The sequence below is a fragment of the Canis lupus genome, chromosome 29, assembly GCF_003254725.2.
Source record: "Canis lupus dingo isolate Sandy chromosome 29, ASM325472v2, whole genome shotgun sequence".
Lineage (NCBI taxonomy): Eukaryota > Metazoa > Chordata > Mammalia > Carnivora > Canidae > Canis > Canis lupus.
The window spans coordinates 3,947,643-3,964,930 of NC_064271.1; the positions used below are offsets into that span (position 1 = coordinate 3,947,643).

The 17,288-nt window shown below is 39.7% G+C and overlaps 1 protein-coding gene across 7 annotated transcripts in view; it reads right to left on the minus strand.

Annotated features, from left to right (window-relative positions):
* PCMTD1 (protein-L-isoaspartate (D-aspartate) O-methyltransferase domain containing 1) overlaps window positions 1-8,862 on the minus strand; it is a 68,215-nt gene extending 59,353 nt beyond the window's left edge. For 2 of the 7 annotated variants that reach the window (XM_025477717.3, XM_025477713.3), the window contains exon 1: window positions 8,734-8,862. The gene's annotated coding sequence lies outside the window, so the exon portion shown is untranslated. Of the gene's footprint in view, window positions 1-1,013; window positions 1,124-1,836; window positions 1,922-7,898; window positions 8,053-8,223; window positions 8,281-8,733 lie in introns of those variants that run through there. The other 5 variants (XM_025477714.3, XM_049103932.1, XM_049103935.1 and 2 more) reach the window with 5 other exon arrangements.
* Window positions 8,863-17,288: the final 8,426 nt, after the last annotated feature.

The following is a 17,288-nucleotide window of genomic DNA, read 5'->3' on the forward strand; positions in this document are numbered from 1 at the left end:
TTCTTTCCTGGAAGCTTTAACAGGGTTTGTTCTCTTTCATTTTCCACTGTATAATGTCCCATTTACTTCTCTGGCTCATGATCCTTTCCTCCATCTTGAAAAGCCAGCAACATCAGGCTGAGTTCTCCTCACCTTGCCTCCTCCTTCCACTTTTAAGGAAGCCCATGACTACACTAGGCCCATCAGGAAAATCCAGAATAGTCTTCCTAACTTAAAGCCAGAGAATCAGCAACCCTAATTCCCCTTTGCTATATAGCAACATATTCAGATTCCAAGGATTAAAACATGAACATCTTTGCAGGGGAAGGGGCATTACTTGCCTACTACACTACTCAAATTGTATTTGCCCTCTATCTCTAGCAGAGTACTGCTCCACAGAGAATCAAACAAACCCAACTTAAATGTGCAACCCAAATCCATCCTCACCTATCCTATTTTTCCCGCAAGATACAGGAAAGGAAATAGGAGATCACAAGGATAATCAGTACAGAGATATCTTCTCATCCCTTGACAGAACTCGGAATTCATTTTCTCTTGTATATGATGCATAGTCACATTCTTAAGACAGCTCAAAGTCCTCTAACTAAACCAATAATAGCTACACTACAGACTAACTGTAAAAGAATCTTTTGAAGACCCTGAAATTCCATTTGAAATAGCAACTGGAAACACTGCAACAAATAAAACCATCAACCTTTTGGTCTGGTTATTAAGCTGTGCAATCCATTTTCTCTTAGAAAATATATGCTCAGTCTTAATAACCCCTGAAAACAGTACTGCAAAAAACATTCAGTATTTCTAATATTTTACATCACTGGAAAAAATTGTGCTTACATATAAACTTGAAGCTTAAAAACTGCTTGGGGCTCAGTACTGCTTAAGTCCTGACCTTACTTTTAGAAACGCGGGAAGTAATTATGCATATTCATTCTGAGCACTTACAAAAATTCAGTGCAGCATGAGTAAGACCCTGTACACAATAGTACATAGCTTTTTTAGCTGTTGGTACCTACCAAGATTTGTAGCAGATTCAAAATTCTCAAACTTTAATGCAGTATGATTCCAGATTGGCCTCAAGAGGGAGCAGCATCCTTTTAAAAACAGACTGTCCTGCAGGTAAATGCTTTCAGTGCATCACAAAAAATGAATGGAAAGACATACTAGCCAACAAATATTAAGACATTTAGAAACAGGATTTGATTTTAATAATGCTCTGTACAACAGAGGGCACTAATGAATAATAAAAGGAAGCAAGTCTCTTAAAATGAACTACAGGATATACCATCCCTGGGCAGTAACATTCATGACAATCCTTTGCTTGTTTATTCACATTTTCTAATTTTTCTATAGTGAATTCCTACTGTTATTGTATGAAGGAAAAAAGCAAAATCAAATAACCCTTTACTTATTATTTCTACAGTTACTAATAACATGCATGTTGTGACCAAAAGAATCATAGATGCAAATGAACTACTGTTTAAAAAATCTAACCCATATCAAGTATCATCTAAAATATTTACACTACATCACAAAAAGAAATGACATATCAAATCTCTAAAAACCAATTTTCTAATGCCAATCAGAAAAATAAATCATAAATCTAGAACAGAAAGACTGGAAAATGACAAAGAAAACACATCACTATTCAGTAAGCCATATAGTACTACTTAAGAAAAAAAAAAAAAAAAGGCACAGGTTGCACAACCTTAAATGACTTGTCAGGAGTAACCTGATGGAGCAGCTATAGAACCTCAGTAGCTGCTAAACTTTACACAATAATACTCTGTATTTACAGCATCCTTGTTCTGAAATAATCAAAGGGCATTCACTATTTACCTTGTATCTGGTGATCATTTTATTCACTTGTTATTCCATTCAATTCAGACTTTCATCATCCTTACCAGAATCCCCAATGACAATCCTAAAAGGCATGAATATGTTATTTCTGTTTATATGTAAAAGTCTGAAAGGATTCACACCACACTATTAAAAAACCATTACCCAAGCACCCCCTGAGGAACAGATGTGGAGGGGGACTTGCTGAAGAAGGAAATGCATTTCGGTATTCAAATCTTATCTTTGAACATACAATAATACAATAAAAAATTAATGACCACATAAAATATAGTGCATTGTAGGCCATGATATTTCCTTTGAGATGATACAACAAATTTAGTTCATCCCCTGAACAGCTTTATTATATTAAATATATTATGAGAGGCCACATTCCCAGAGACCAGTTTCCAGACAGATATCAAGAACTAGTTCTCAGAAGCAAATTTCTAAACACATCCAGGGCTGACCTTTGCCCATAGCAAACAACTGGTCATGAAAGAAGCTACCCATCAGCACTGCCATCCCTACCCTTCCAATTCATTAGTCAGCTATGAATTCCAGCAAGCATTTTTGCATGATTCTCCATTCACTTAGCTATTAATCATCCAGGCCAGAAAATATAATCATTTCAGCTTTCAAGCTTTATTTTCTGCTACAGGGAAAGAGTTGCTACTTTTTATTTCTCTTCCCTCAAAGTGTTGCTGTGATAGATAGAACAGTAAAAAAAAAAAAACTGAAAATCATCTAAACACCCACCAATAGAAAATACAGTTAAATTATTATATATACAATCTATATATGTAAGCTATATATAGCAAACACTTTGAGGCTGCAAAAAAAATTTAAAGAATGAATCTTTTTACTACCATGTAACATGGAATATTAGTGATAAATTAAGTGCAAAATGCAAGTGAAAAACTGTGTGCAGTGTGCCTTATCTTTATGTAAGCAGAAAGAAAAAGTATTCATATTTACTTGCATACAGTAAATTAATAGTTTCTTTTATATCATTCCAGAGATGAATGGCTACCTCCTCATAGGGAAAGTAGGAGGCTGAGGGGGAGACATTTCCAATTTATAAAATTTTTCTAGGTTTAAAATTTGAACCATGTGACTATATTACCTAATTTTAAAATCAATGATTTTAAACTTGCTTAAAACTTTTATCTTTAGAGTATTTGTGATGCTGCTAATACTTCAAAGTTGAGAGCAGGCAGAACAACAAATTGATGACCTTGAAAATCAACCTCACTTCTTTATAATCATACATTTAGCATTCCAAAAGAAACCCCAATGACTGCCCCAACAGCATCACCAAAATATCTTACCTTATCAATTTCTAACAGCAAGCATTTTTATTTAATAAAGCAATAATTACTTAAGTTGTTAGACTCTAACACATATGGGACACAAAGACAGACATGAGAAATACAAAATCATAAAACTCTACATGATAACCATTAACCTTGATGGATCCAAATAGTCTGAAATTTCACATGAATTCTTTAGGAAGCAAAGAGTTATGTGTAATCTGTGTGAGGGCATTTCAGCTAATCACATAGCTGGAGATTCCTGGTATCACCATAAAGCAGAAAATGACACTGCAGTATAGGGAAAGTTTTATTCTACCTTTCATATCCATATAAGTATAGAAGAAACTGAGGCCAAAGAATTATAACATTGCAGTTTATTTGAAAATGTGTCTAATTCAACAACATGGAAAAGAATTCACACACCAAATCATTAACCTTAAGAGTTTTATATACAATAACACAGACATGTGAATATAGGGAAGAAAAAAAAAGCATTTAAAATAAACAACTTTTCAAAATTACCTAGTAATCAATCTGAAAATAAAAAACTCATTAGATAGCCTACAAGACAATCTGGTTTTGTTACATATATACACAATTAAAAACTACAGTGAACTACTGTATGTGTCATCTAGCAACTAAAATCAACTACTACTTAAATGCCATGAAAGGAGCAGCTGACTAGAAATCATTTTCCTATTTGTTCACACATATGAGCATTCAGTGAGAGATAACAACAATAAGACATGGTTTCTCCTTTCAGGCATTTTATAATTCAATTACAACTGTTAGAGTACTCAAAAACAATTTCAGAATAAAATGTTATCAAGAAGTAACTGCACAAGTAAGAGTAGACTTTAATCACTGTGAAGATAGAGAAGAGGGGGCTCTAGGGAAACACAGTATATGAACTAGCCTTTTATTTGAAGGACTTCAGAAGGCAGAGATAGGAAAGGGAGAAAATTACAAGTGGAGATGCAGAAGAAACCAAAAGTTTACATCTAGAAAGAATGTAAACACAAGTTTGAATAAAACAAGAATCAAATTTTAAAAAGAGCACAGAGGTCAAATAATTAATTTTGAAAGGCAATACCGAGGAATACGAACTTCATTCTAGAGTTGATCAGGAGTCACTCAGTGGAGGCATGGTGGTCAAGAACTCAGAATTCCAGCTCTTCTACCTACTAGCAACCCTCCAGGCTCATAAAATATCAATTTCTTCATCTGTAGACTGGGAAAGTAGTATCTACAATATAAAACTTATGAGGACCAAATGAGAACAAAGCATTTAGCACAAAGGCTGACATAAGATATTTCAGTAAGTGTTTTTTTGTTCTGTTTGCTTTGGTCACGCTGGGAAAATATGATCAGAACTGCCTTTAGGTTAAAAAAAAAAAAAAAAGAACTGCCTTTAGGTCAATTAATTTGACAGCAGTATGCATGATGAATGGCAAAACCTAGAGATTAGGGATGTCTCTTATTAATGGCAATTGAGACAAAGGGATTAAAAGTATTTTGTTGCTAGGAAAATGGAAAAGCAGCAGGAGAACTTGATTCCTGAACCATAATGCAACACAATAACAAAGAATTTCTGAGAAAAAGGGAAAGTGATGAATCAAAGGTGACCTTTGATTTTAAGACTAGATGACTAAGAAAATGTTAAGATCATTAATATAAACAAAAAAAATGACTGAAGAATTAAGTTTGGAGAGGAAACAGTTTAATTCTGAACCTACGGATTCAAGGTCACAAAACGACCATTACTTACAAAGTTTATCAAGGAGAACAACAAAAGGCAAGTCTGAAGCTTAGGAAAGATAATGAAGCTGGTGATGCAGAACTGGAGCTTCAAGGGCAGCCCAGGTGGCGCTGCCTTCAGCCCACGGTGTGATCCTGGAGACCTGGGATTGAGTCCTACGTTGGGCTCCCTACATGGAGCCTGCTTCTCCCTCTGCCTGTGTCTCTGCCTCTCTCTCTCTCTCTCTCTCTCGAATAAATAAATAAATAAAATCTTAAAAAAAAAAAAAAAAAGAACTGGAGGTTCAACAGCAGAGGGAATGAACAGTGGAAACCATGGGTGTGCGTAGGACTAGAAAGGAAAAAACACAACTCTAAAAAGAAGTGCAAACTCAATCTAAAGTTAACCCTCGTTTATGAGTGAGATGAGAAAATGAACAAAGCCACAAGAATGTACAAGTCTGAGGTGCTGGCTTATGCAAGTTCAAGAGAAGACAAGGCCTTGACAACACTTCATATCCCATGGCTCATAATAAATTCTACATGGACTTATGATGATATGATTATTATAGGCTTTTAAGAGCCCACAAGTTACTGAAAAGTGTTAATTATTCTGATTCAACCCCCAGCAGGACACAGCTAACACAGTATAATTATAATTAGATATTTTTCCAGTAGCTCAAAGCTCGAAGTATAACTTTTAAGTCCTCATCTTGACATTCATCCACACATTTGACTGCCTTGATTATCTACTATTTGAGGAAACCCAAACCCCCCACCCTCTGTCTACTTAAGACAGCCAATTCTTAGGTTTTATCCCTCTATTTTGGCTTCCCTTTCATCTTAGCTAGTTTCTCCCTCAAAATAGAACCACCAGGGAACAATAGTCCTCTTTGTAATTCCACAATAGTTGTCTTAAACAACTAGTTTTTAAAACTCAACTAGATTTTAAACTCTGGATCCTACCTAACATTTGTTATCATTAATAAGACCTACATGGTTTCTTGATTTTTGGCTATACACGAATATATGTCCCCAAAAAAGACTTGCAGGCTAAACTGCAAAATAAACTTTCTATTTCTACCCATCAGCAATAATATCTCTTACCAATTTTTGAAAAGAGACACACACAGTATTGGATTCCCCACCCTCAAACAGCTGAAAAGTCAATAGATCTTACCAAAGCCTACACTTCTTTCTGATGCTGAAACATTTTTGTATCCCACAACTATAAAGCCCACCCACATTCAATGTTAAGTTGTCCAAGAGATAATCAAAAGCAGACATGTCATTTAGATGTGAATCCAGTTACCACTGTAAACAATTACCAAGAAATGAAAGCTCAAATATTTTCCTATATGTGGGTTTCTTCTCAAATACCTATTAGAACTGTTCATACATTATTAACTTCAGCATTTGCCCTATATCTTTAAAATACATAGCTGTCACATATGTTGGAAAACTAAAAGATTAACAGACCATAATATTAGGAACTATACTATACTTCATTAATTGTCATGATGCATTTTTAAGAGACTAAAATACTAAAAATGAAATAAGCACACTTCAATCTTTCTAGGGCCCTTTTTATATTTTTTATCACATTAGTTTACAAATAGTACAACTGGGTTCATAAAAATGTTAAATGAAATGAGATTATCCAAGTTTGTAAGGAATAAAAGCACCTGTAAGAGTTACAATTTACTACAGTATCCAAATTTGCCATGGTATCAAATCCCAATTCTTCTTGGTTAGTGGCACCAGATCAAGGAATGTTTTAATACAGCACAAAAACTTCATTCAAGAAGATACCAAAGTTTCACACTTTGATTATTTTTCAATGCATATGATTATATTCAATTCTCTATTTTGTAAGGAACACTTCCAAGCCAAAAAAAAAAAGGGGGGGGGACTATTAAGATCAACAGCAGAGCAGAAAACACGGGTTTTTGGCTTAGCCCAGAGTCTAATGTAGCCACCACCACTAAAAAGGTGAGGAGATCTTGAGCAGTTGAATTAATCCCTAAGAGCGTCTGTTTATTGATCCTTAGATTGGAGAGAATGCCACCCATGTTTAGAAATAACTAAGAAAAAGCATATTATTACCAGTAACTATAACTAAAATGCCACAGATATTACATATGCTTTTAAACACGGTTCCCCAAATAATTACACAATTGGGCCTAAGATTTCAGGCTATATATGTTTAGAACCAGACTTCTTTGAGATTATCTTACTCAGTTGTTTTCCCTGGAAGCTAACAAGATGAACACACAGTACATTTTTAATAAATACATGCCAGCGATTAGATCAACAAAGCCTCCAGCTCTTCTGCACACAGAAATACAAAATCCCTATTCCCTAGCTTTCTGACTTACTTAATAGTAAGCAGTATGATATCATCCTTTCACTTACAGCTTACTCCCTATAGTCTACTACCAAAATATTTAGTCTCTGGCTGTTCTGAGGTTTGCTTTTGTTTCGTAGTCTTTCTGAAATACACACTTGTAGGCCACTGGCTTTCTACCTTTTACCTTATCTTCAGACATGAGCAGGTTCGTGTTTAAGGAATTGAATTTGTTTTCAACTGACCAGATGGAATTTAAATTTACCCTGAAAAATGCACTCACCAAAAAACAAATAATAAACTATTTTAGTAAGCTGCTTTATGAAGTCATCCAAGCCTCCTGCAGCTACCATAAACCCTGTGTAAACATATTACTTAACTTGCCTAATATGTAAGTATCCCCATCTGGCCTTAAACAATCTGAAAGTTTTGCCACATAATGTTTCAAAATAATACCTTGTAGCCCTTCTTAAAAGCTATTTAATAAGAGTTAAAAGATCATAGAAAACCTGGAGACAATGTTCTGCAATAAAAAACACAGCTATGTAGCTTTTAAAAAGAATGAGGTACGTAACAGCAGGAGAGAATTATCTGTGAGTATCCTTTGTCAATAAAAAAAGTATACACTATATACGATCCCAATTTTGTCTTTAAAACATACTCACACGCCTGGAAAAGTTCTGAGGGGCTAAGCAGCACCCTTGGGGACTGGTCACCCCGGGGGTAGAGCGAGGAGAACCGGGGGGCGGGGTGGGGGGCAGACGGCCTCATTGTTTGGCGGCTTCGGTTTTTTCTTAAAGAGCACGTAGGACTTTCGTAATTAAAAAAACAACCGGGAGCAGAGAACCACCGGTAGTTCTGTACTTTCTCCTCCGCACCCGAATTCTCCTCATGTGTACTTTCAAGACACATTACTATGATCTCTCCTCTTTTAAAAAAGAAGACATGCACGCACGCAGCCCTGGAAGTCCAGAAAGAAAAGCCCTGGACCTGCAGAATCGCTCCCGCGGCCGTGCTCGCGGGTCCGCCGAGCGCCGGGGCCGAAGGACCCCGAGGAGGCACCTCCCGGAGCAGCCGCGAGCGCTCCCGCAGACTCGGCGAGCGACCAGCCCAGCGCCCGCCCCCGCCCCCGCCCCCGCCCCCGCCGCGTCGGCCACCCCCAGCCCCAGCCCCAGCCGCAGCCGCAGCCCGCGGCGCCCCGAGCCCTCGTCGGTGGATCCTCTTCCTTCCGAATCAAAACACCACCAGCAAGTCCCGGGGTGGCACCGAGCAGGCCCGGCGGGCCCGGGCGGTCTGCGGTCCGCAGCGCGGCGGAGCCGGGCCCCCCAGCCCGGTCACGCCCGGGACCCCCGAGCCCCCACAATCGCCCGGCCCCGCGCCCCCCGCCCTCTACGCCGACCCCGCGCCCCCCGCGCCCCCCGCGCCCCCCGCGCCCAGCCTAACCCCAGCACGCGGGACACGCCGACCCACACCACCCCGAGGCCACGGCGGCAGCGTTACCTGCGGCGAGGCGCTCGGTCCGGCCCGCCGCAGCCGCACGCAGGACCGGCGCTAGGACTCCGCGGGCTCCTCGGCCGCCCGCCGCCCCCCCCGCCACAACAGCGCCGCGGCCGACGCCGACGCCGACGCCGCCGCCGCCGCCGCCGCAGCCCAGCGGAGGGCGGGGCCCGGACCCGCGGCGGGGGAAGCCCGACGGTGCAGCCCCGAGAGGCGTCGGGAACCTGGGCCTGCGCGGAGAGCAGAGGGCGCGGGGGCCGCTCCGGGGGCCGCTCCTCCCCCACGGGGACCGCTCCGCCCCCACCCCAAACCACGCGAGGTCTCGAGGAGGCTCGGGGCGGACTGCGTTGGGAGAGATCCCGCGAGAACAGGGAGGGCCTCTGCGCGCAGCCCCGTCACGGGGGTGGGGCGCGCGGCGGCGGGGCGGGGCCGGGCGGGCGGTGGCGTCTTCCCCGGAGAGGCCTTGCTCTGCCGCCGCGATCCGGGCCAGGGCGGCGAAGGCGTCGGAGCGCCCTCGAGGTGTTCCCTGCGGGGTCGCCGCCCGGGGACCTCTGTGGGGCGCGGCCACGATCTCGCCGCGGCCGTGCGCTCTGACGCGTCCGCTCAGCGCGCAGGAGCCTCGGGGTCTCCGGTGGGAGCGCGGCCGCCCGGGGCGTCCTCGGCCCGCCTCGGCGCGGGGCTTGCCCGTGGCTCGTCACAGGCCCGGCGAGGGTGTGGGCTGGCCCGCGTCTCGGGGCCTGCCCGGACACCTCGCAGCCGTCTCCGGAGGTTCTGGAGGGCGAGGAGGGGTCGGCCGAGCGGGACGTGCCCGCACCGACCTGCGCGGCGAACGAGCCGGTCACCCTCCTGAGCGAGCTTTACTGCACGGAAATCCAGTGCGTCTTCTCCTGGGCACGACCGTGTTTGTGCCCGTGTTCCGCCTTTTTACTGAGTCTGTCAGTGCGCGCGCCGCCGCCCACGAGGAGGCTCGCATCGTCGCAATTCTGCTCGGGCTGGATTTTCAGATGTGTCACTGGTCGTAGGCTCCAGGCGTTGATGGGTCACCTGGGACAGGAGCTCCGAGGGGCGCCTGGCGGTGCTGCCCGGCTAAGCATCCGCTTCCCTCTGAGCTCAGATCCCAGGGTCCTGGGCTGAGCCCTGTGCATTGAGCTCCCTGCTGGAGCGGGGGCGGGGTTGGCCTGCTGCTCCCCCGCTTGTGCGTGCTCACTCTCAAATAAATAAAATGTTTTTTAAAATAAAATGAATAAGACATCCTTGATGCCAGGTTACTATTTCCCACCATAGCTGATGGTCTGCAAAATTGGATGAATAATACGTTCATGAAAGAACATGCTGTCAAGGTCAAAGCTGACATTGCAATTTAAGAGTTTTGCAAATGAGCAAGTTGCTGCTAAAGTGGTCAGCCAGCAATCCAACAACCTAGCGTTATTTTAATGAACTGTTATGTGAAATACGAATGCAAGCACAGTGGACGTGTTGCTCCTAACTGCAAAATCTCTATTCACTTGCCTTCTGGATTAGAGCCCTTGGTCACAGACTTTTTGGCACTTGGCCTGGTTCCAGGGCACTCTAACTGTGGCGGGATCATATAACGGCCTTACGGGATTAGTTTTCTGCTATTCCAAGCAGAAATTTTAGCACATGAAAATATCTATCTTACCATAAGCAAATTAAATAGAAATGGTTAAGTTAGGAAAATAGTTAAAAACCGTTAAACAACGGCCAGGGCCTTCTCCTGTTTTTTCTCCTTCGTATAGGTATTTATTTTCTCCATTCTGCTATTTTCTCCATTTATTTTCTCTGAAAACTTTTTTAGACTTCTAGACCTTTTTCTCTTCCTCTACTACATTGAAGTTGACCACAGGTTATTTTTACTAAGAGTACTTACTAGTCAGTACTTTGTTAATGAACAGGAGGACTAAGTGCTACTAAGTGCTATTCTTGTGGGTGAGTACTTTAAGAGCAAGTAAGCCATCAGTATATCTTCCTATGGTGCACACATCTCATGGTGCCACCTCAACTCCACCATTCAGACCTTTTCTGGTTATGCCACCATTTAGCACTTTTTCATATATAATTTACTTCTGGTGAGTATATGTCTTCCTACCGATTTAGAATCCACAGAGTCTGGGCATGTGCCCACTGCTTTCCAGTGCCTACTACAAAAATCTGCTTCAGTGTTGGTACTCTGCATTTGTTGAATGGGTAATTTAGATTTTAAGTTATTCCATCGTGTAGAATTATTTAGAGATTTATTTAGCCTGGAATTCATTTAGATAGCCCAAAGACAATTTATTCCTGGAGGTCTTGGTCCACTGTTGCAACAAGTCTAATCCTTGCAACAGCAAAGGAACCCTGCTGTAATAACCTAATTCTCCATACCAGGTTGTTTCCATTTTAACATGAAGTGGAAAATACCCAAAGTTAATGCTTGTGAATACAGAGTACTAGATAGGCAGGAGTCTTGTGTTGTCAGAAATGCTCTGTTATTTGAGTGTGCAAGACATTCAACGTATGCTTATTAAATTAATCAAGTTCAACATACAAACCCCTGTTACTGTCCTAGGAGTTCACATTTCCCACAGGCATGACAGAGTTGCTGTGTGTTTCTTCAGCCTCAGAATTTGAGGTCTCCATGCGTTGCCCAGATTAACAAATCATCTGGTTATTTGCAAACACCTGTGTTGCATAATAGGCCTTGGTTTTGGTTTATAGTGCCAAGTCTGGCCTGTCAGGCCTGAAAAAATTTCCTTATATCTTTCATTTGACCTGCAGTGTCTGGGAAAAATCCAGAACTAAATCCTACTAAATATAGAACTGTTTGTTCTACAATTTTATTTCCTTGTACTACTTTCAGTACAGTTAAAGTCCATCACCTCCTGCCCCACCCCCCCAAAAAAAACAACAAAAACAAATACTTGCTCTCTAGAGGTTAGTTTCACAGTACTTATTTTTCTCTGTTTGAAAAAAAAAATATCAACATTTCCTTATTGATTTTAAGAAACATAATTGTAGTTTGTTGGGAAAGGGATAATGTTTTCAAAAGTAGGACTAGATTTTGAAAATGAAGGAGGAAACTGAAGACCCCACATTCCAGAGAAGTAATATCTATGCAGTTTACAAATTGAGGACATAGAAAACAGTCTTAGAGCTGACAGATGGAAGGGAATCTTCTAACTTACAGCCTTTGTCTATAGCCATTAGCACTTTTTTATTTACAAGCTATCTCCCTGATATTGTATTCTACTGTTGTGAAATTCCACCTATGATTACTCCATATATGTTTAAATCAGTGATTCTCAAGACATGGTCTGGGATTAGAGGCATCAAATCATAAGGGAAGTTACTAGAGGTGCAAATTCATGGGGCCTTACCCCAGTTTAACAAATCCTCTGGCAATTTTGATAAATGCTAAAATTTGATAACCATTGGTTTTTGTTTTGTTTTTAAAAGATTTTATTTATTCATGAGAGACACAGAGAGAGAGGCAGAGACACAGGCAGAGGGAGAAGCAGGCTCCATGCAGGGAGCCCAACGCGGGACTCAATCCTGGGTCTCCAGGATCACGCCCTGGGCTGAAAGCGGCGCTAAACCACTGAACCACCCGGGCTGCCTGATAACCATTGGTTCTAACCAGAAAATGTACACCCTCAGTACATTATTTTTTTCCTAAAATACATATGATTCGTAGATACAAAATGGGGGGGGGGGACAGGCTTCTTTTGGTGAAAATACTCCATTCCTGTTATTCTCAATGTCTGTTTTATTCCCTTTTAAGGCAATTTTACTCATGGCTTATGGACCCACCCCAGTATTTTTTCCTTTATGAGTCTTTCTCAATCCCGTGAACCATAAGATGATGTTTTGTTGCTGTCGTCGTTCACATGTAAAGATTGTATTTGTGATTGTGGAAGTGACTGAAAAGACTATCCAAGCAATCCTTTCCACACTGGAAAGTTGCCCAGAATTTTACACCCCTGTGGCTTTAGGGGGCCTTAATGTTTAGTAACTGTTTATTTTCTCTGTCTTTTCCTCAGGAGCTACCTAGCCAGAATGCCAAGTTGATCAGACACCAATTTTCCTAGTCTTTCCAGACTACTCTATATTTTCTAAAGTTTCCAAATGTGTTTTTAAAAGCTGTGATAAAGTTTATGTAAAGTTTTAGTGAGAATCCTTTAAAAAAAAAAAAAAACTAGAAAAACAAAGAATACAACTCTTATGAGACCAAACAAAAAATGTAAATACACATGGCTTGTCATGTTCAGGCACCTCCCTCCACCAAAAGTATTCAAAGCAAAATTCTGAAAAGCAGAAAAGTTGCTTTTAGCATCTCAAGTTTACTAAACATTGAAATACTAAAATGAAACTGTACTTTCCCTAAGTCATTTGATCCTATTCTTTAAGTGGATACTTGAGAAATTCCTGACCTATTCAATATTGAAAATGAAACCTTTTCCAGACTATATCCAATTAGAAATGAATTTTAATTAGAGAATTCCTCTCTAGTGCTTATAAACCATAATATATGTACAAATGTCATATTATTTTTGTATAGAGATCTTTTACCTAATAATATAAAAAATATCACGTAAATAATTGGTTTAGGACTCATTTTTTTTTTAAAGATTTATTTATTTATTCAGAGAGAGACAGAGACAGAGACAGGGATACAGGCAGAGGGAGAAGCAGGCTCCATGCAGGGAGCCGGACATGGGACTCAATCCCGGGTCTCCAGGATCACGCCCTAGGCTGCAGGTGGCGCTAAACCGCTGCGCCACTGGGGCTGCCCTCTTTTTTAGGATTTACAAAAATTAACATATAATGGACAATTGATTCCCACACCAACTCCTTTTTCTGCTGGCTGGGAAGAAGTCATTATACTTAAAGAGCTACACAGATAGCACTTTTTGACCTAAATTGAGATATCTTAAGGTTGCTTACCTTGCATTTACCAAACATTATAATTATATACTAATGTAATATTAAATTGGCCAATGGTTTTTAAAATGATGTATTATATCCATTCAATTGCTAATTAATTTGATATTCAGTGAAAAAAAGAAAAGCGCAAGTACCAGTCTTATTCTAAAGAAAAAAGTTCAGGATCCCTGGGTGGCGCAGCGGTTTGGCGCCTGCCTTTGGCCCGGGGCGTGATCCTGGAGACCCGGGATCGAATCCCACATCGGGCTCCCGGTGCATGGAGCCTGCTTCTCCTTCTGCCTATGTCTCTCTCTCTCTCTCTCTGTGACTATCATAAATAAAACTATGTCTCTCTCTCTCTCTGTGACTATCATAAATAAAAAAAGTTTAAAAAAAAAAAGAAGGTCTCTAGTTTGATATAGTCCCACTAGTTTATTTTGCCTTTTATGCTTGTGCTTTTGATCTCAGATTCAAATATCACTGCTAAGACCTCTGTCAAGGAGCTAACTACCTATTTTTCTTTCTAGAGATTTTACAGTTTCAGGTCTTATGTTCAAGTCTTTAATTCATTTGAATTAATTTTTCTGTATGGTGGGAGATAATGGTCCAGTTTTATTCTCCTGCATGTGGCTGTCCAATTTGCCAAAACCATTTACTGAAAAGACTGTCCTTCCCCCATGTATATTCTTTTTTTGTCATAAATTAATTGACCATGTATGGGTGAGATTATTTCTAGGTTCTCCATTCTGTTCTATGGACCTATGTATCTATTTTTGTGCCAATACCATACTGTTTTAGTTACTATGGCTTTGTAATGCAGTTTGAAGTCTGGGAGTGTGATGCCTCAAGTTTTGTTCTTTATTAAATTTGCGATTATTTCTAGGTTCTCCATTCTGTTCTGTGGACCTATGTATCTGTTTTTGTGCCAATACCATACTGTTTTAGTTACTATGGCTTTGTAATGCAGTTTGAAGTCTGGGAATGTGATGCCTCAAGTTTTGTTCTTTATTAAATTTGCCTTGGCTATTTGAGACCTTTTATAGTTCCACACAAATTTTAGGGTTTTTTGTTCTTTTCTACAAAAAAAATGCTATTGGAATTTTGATAGAGATTGCATTGAATTTATATATTGCTTTAGGTAATATGGGCATTTTAACAATATTGAATCCATAAGCATGGTATATCTTTCCATTTGTGTCTTTTTCAATTAATTTCATTAATGTCATATATTTTTCAGTATGCAGGTCTTTTGCCTCCTTGGTTAAATTTATTCTGGGTATTTTATTCTTATTGATGCAATTGTAAATGGATTTGTTCTTAATTTCCCCTTTTGAGAGTTCATTAGTATATAGAAATGGAACAGAATTTGGTGTCATGTACTTTGTATCTTGCAACTTGAATTAATTTATTGTAATATTTTTTGATGGAGTCTTTAGCATTTTCTGTAAGTAGTATGTCATCTGCAAATAGTGAGAGCTTTTCTTCTTCCCTTCCATTTTGAATGCCTTTTTCTTCTTTTTCTTGCCTAATTCCTGTGACTAGGACCTCCAATACCATAATGAGTAAGGCAGCAAGAGTAAACATCCCTGTTTTGTTCTTGCACTTAGAGGAAAAGCTCTCAGCTTTTCATCACTGAGTGTGGTATTACTGTGAGCTTGTCATATATGGTGTTTATTATGTTCAGGTACATTCCCTTATACCTGCTTTGTGGAGAATCTTTATCATAAATGGACATTGAATTTTGTCAAATGCTTTTTCTGCATCTATTCAGATGGCCATGTGATTTTTATCCTTCATTTTGTTCATGTGATGTATCACATTGGCTGATTTGTGGATGTTGAACCATCCTTGCATCCCTGGAATACATTCACTTGATCACAGTGTGTGATTCTTTTAACATATTGTTGGATTCTGTTCTTTTAACATATTGTTGGATTCAGTTCTTTTAACATATTGTTGGATTCAGTTTTAACATATTTTTGGATTCAGTAATATTTTTAGAAGATTTTGCATATGTGTTCACCAGGGATATTGGCCTGTAATCTTCTTTTGTTATGGTGTCCTTGTATGGTTTGGGTATCAGGGTAACAATGGCCTTGTAAAATGAGTTTGGAAGACTTCCTTCCTCAACTATCCTCTGGAATAGTTTGAGAAGGATTGGTATTTACTCTTTTTTGAAGGTTTGGTAGAATTCACCAATAAAACTCTCTGGTCTTGGGCTTTTGATTGTTGGAGGTTTTTTTGTTTTTGTTTTTAAAGATTTTATTTATTTATTCATGACAGACACAGAGAGAGAGAGAGAGAGGCAGAGACACAGGCAGAGAGAGAAGCAGGCTCCGTGCAGGGAGCCCGACATGGGACTCGATCCTGGGTCTCCAGGATCACACCCTGGGCTGAAGGCGGCGCCAAACCGCTGGGCCACCAGGGCTGCCCAGATTGTTGGACATTTTTGATTATGATACAGTCTCCTTACTAGTAATTGATCTGTTCAATTTTACTACTTCACCAGGATTCAATCCTGGTAGGTGTATGTTTCTTGGAATGTATCCATTTCTTCTAAGTTGTTCAGTTTCTGAGCATATAGTTATTTATGGTAGTCTCTTATGATACTTTGTATTTCTGTGGCATCAGTTGTAGCATCTCTTCTTTCATTTCTGATTTTATTTTATTTGAGTCCTTTCTTTTATATCCTTGGTGAGCTTAGCTAAATGTTTGTTGATTTTTTTTTTTTTTTTTTTTTTTTTTACCTTTTCAAGAACCAGCTCTTAGTTTCATTGGTCTTTTCTCTATTTGTTTAGTTTTTAAACATTTTTTTCTGTCCTTTGTTATTTCCTTCTTACTAATTTGGCACTTCTTTTGTTCTTTTTTTCCTAGTTCCTTCAGGGTAATTAGGGAACTTAGGTTGTTTTTTTGAGACTTTTCTTGTTTTCTGAGGTGGGCATTTATTGCTATGAACTCCTGTCTAGAGCTACTATGGCTGTGTTCTATAAATTTTGGTATGTTACATTTCCATTTTCCTTTGTCTCAAAGTATTTTTTAAAATTTATGCTTTGACCCGTTGGTTGTTTGGTAGCATGTTGTTCTAATCTGCACATATTTATGAATTTTTCTGTTTAGGTAATTAATTTCTAGTCTCATATCATTATGGCCCAAAAATGTATTTGATATTATTTCAAACCTCTTAAACTTATTGAGACTTGTTTTGTGACTTAACATATGATCTGTCTAGGAAAATGTTCCATGTGCATTTGAGAAGAATGTGTATTTTGTTGCTTTGGGACAGGACAAAAGAACTTTTATTGCTTCATCTTAAACAATTGAAATAATTGTATATTGAGCATATAGTTATTTTTGCCTGTTTTTTCTCTTGCCCTGGAATTTGTTTTCCCTGCACATATCAGATTTTTGCCTCTCTGTAATAGCCTAAAAGTACAAGTCAAAACACTGTTTATGATATTTGTATTGTTTTTTGGTTTCAAATTTTGCAAAACAGGCTGTTTTCCTGGAACTCAAATATGAATATGTGGTTTTCTTTTTCATAAGAATAGCAATTTAAGGAAGGGATTACCCTAATTAGCTAACTATATAAGTATATATGTTAAGCTACTAAAATAATAGATATGAGGATGTTATTTTAT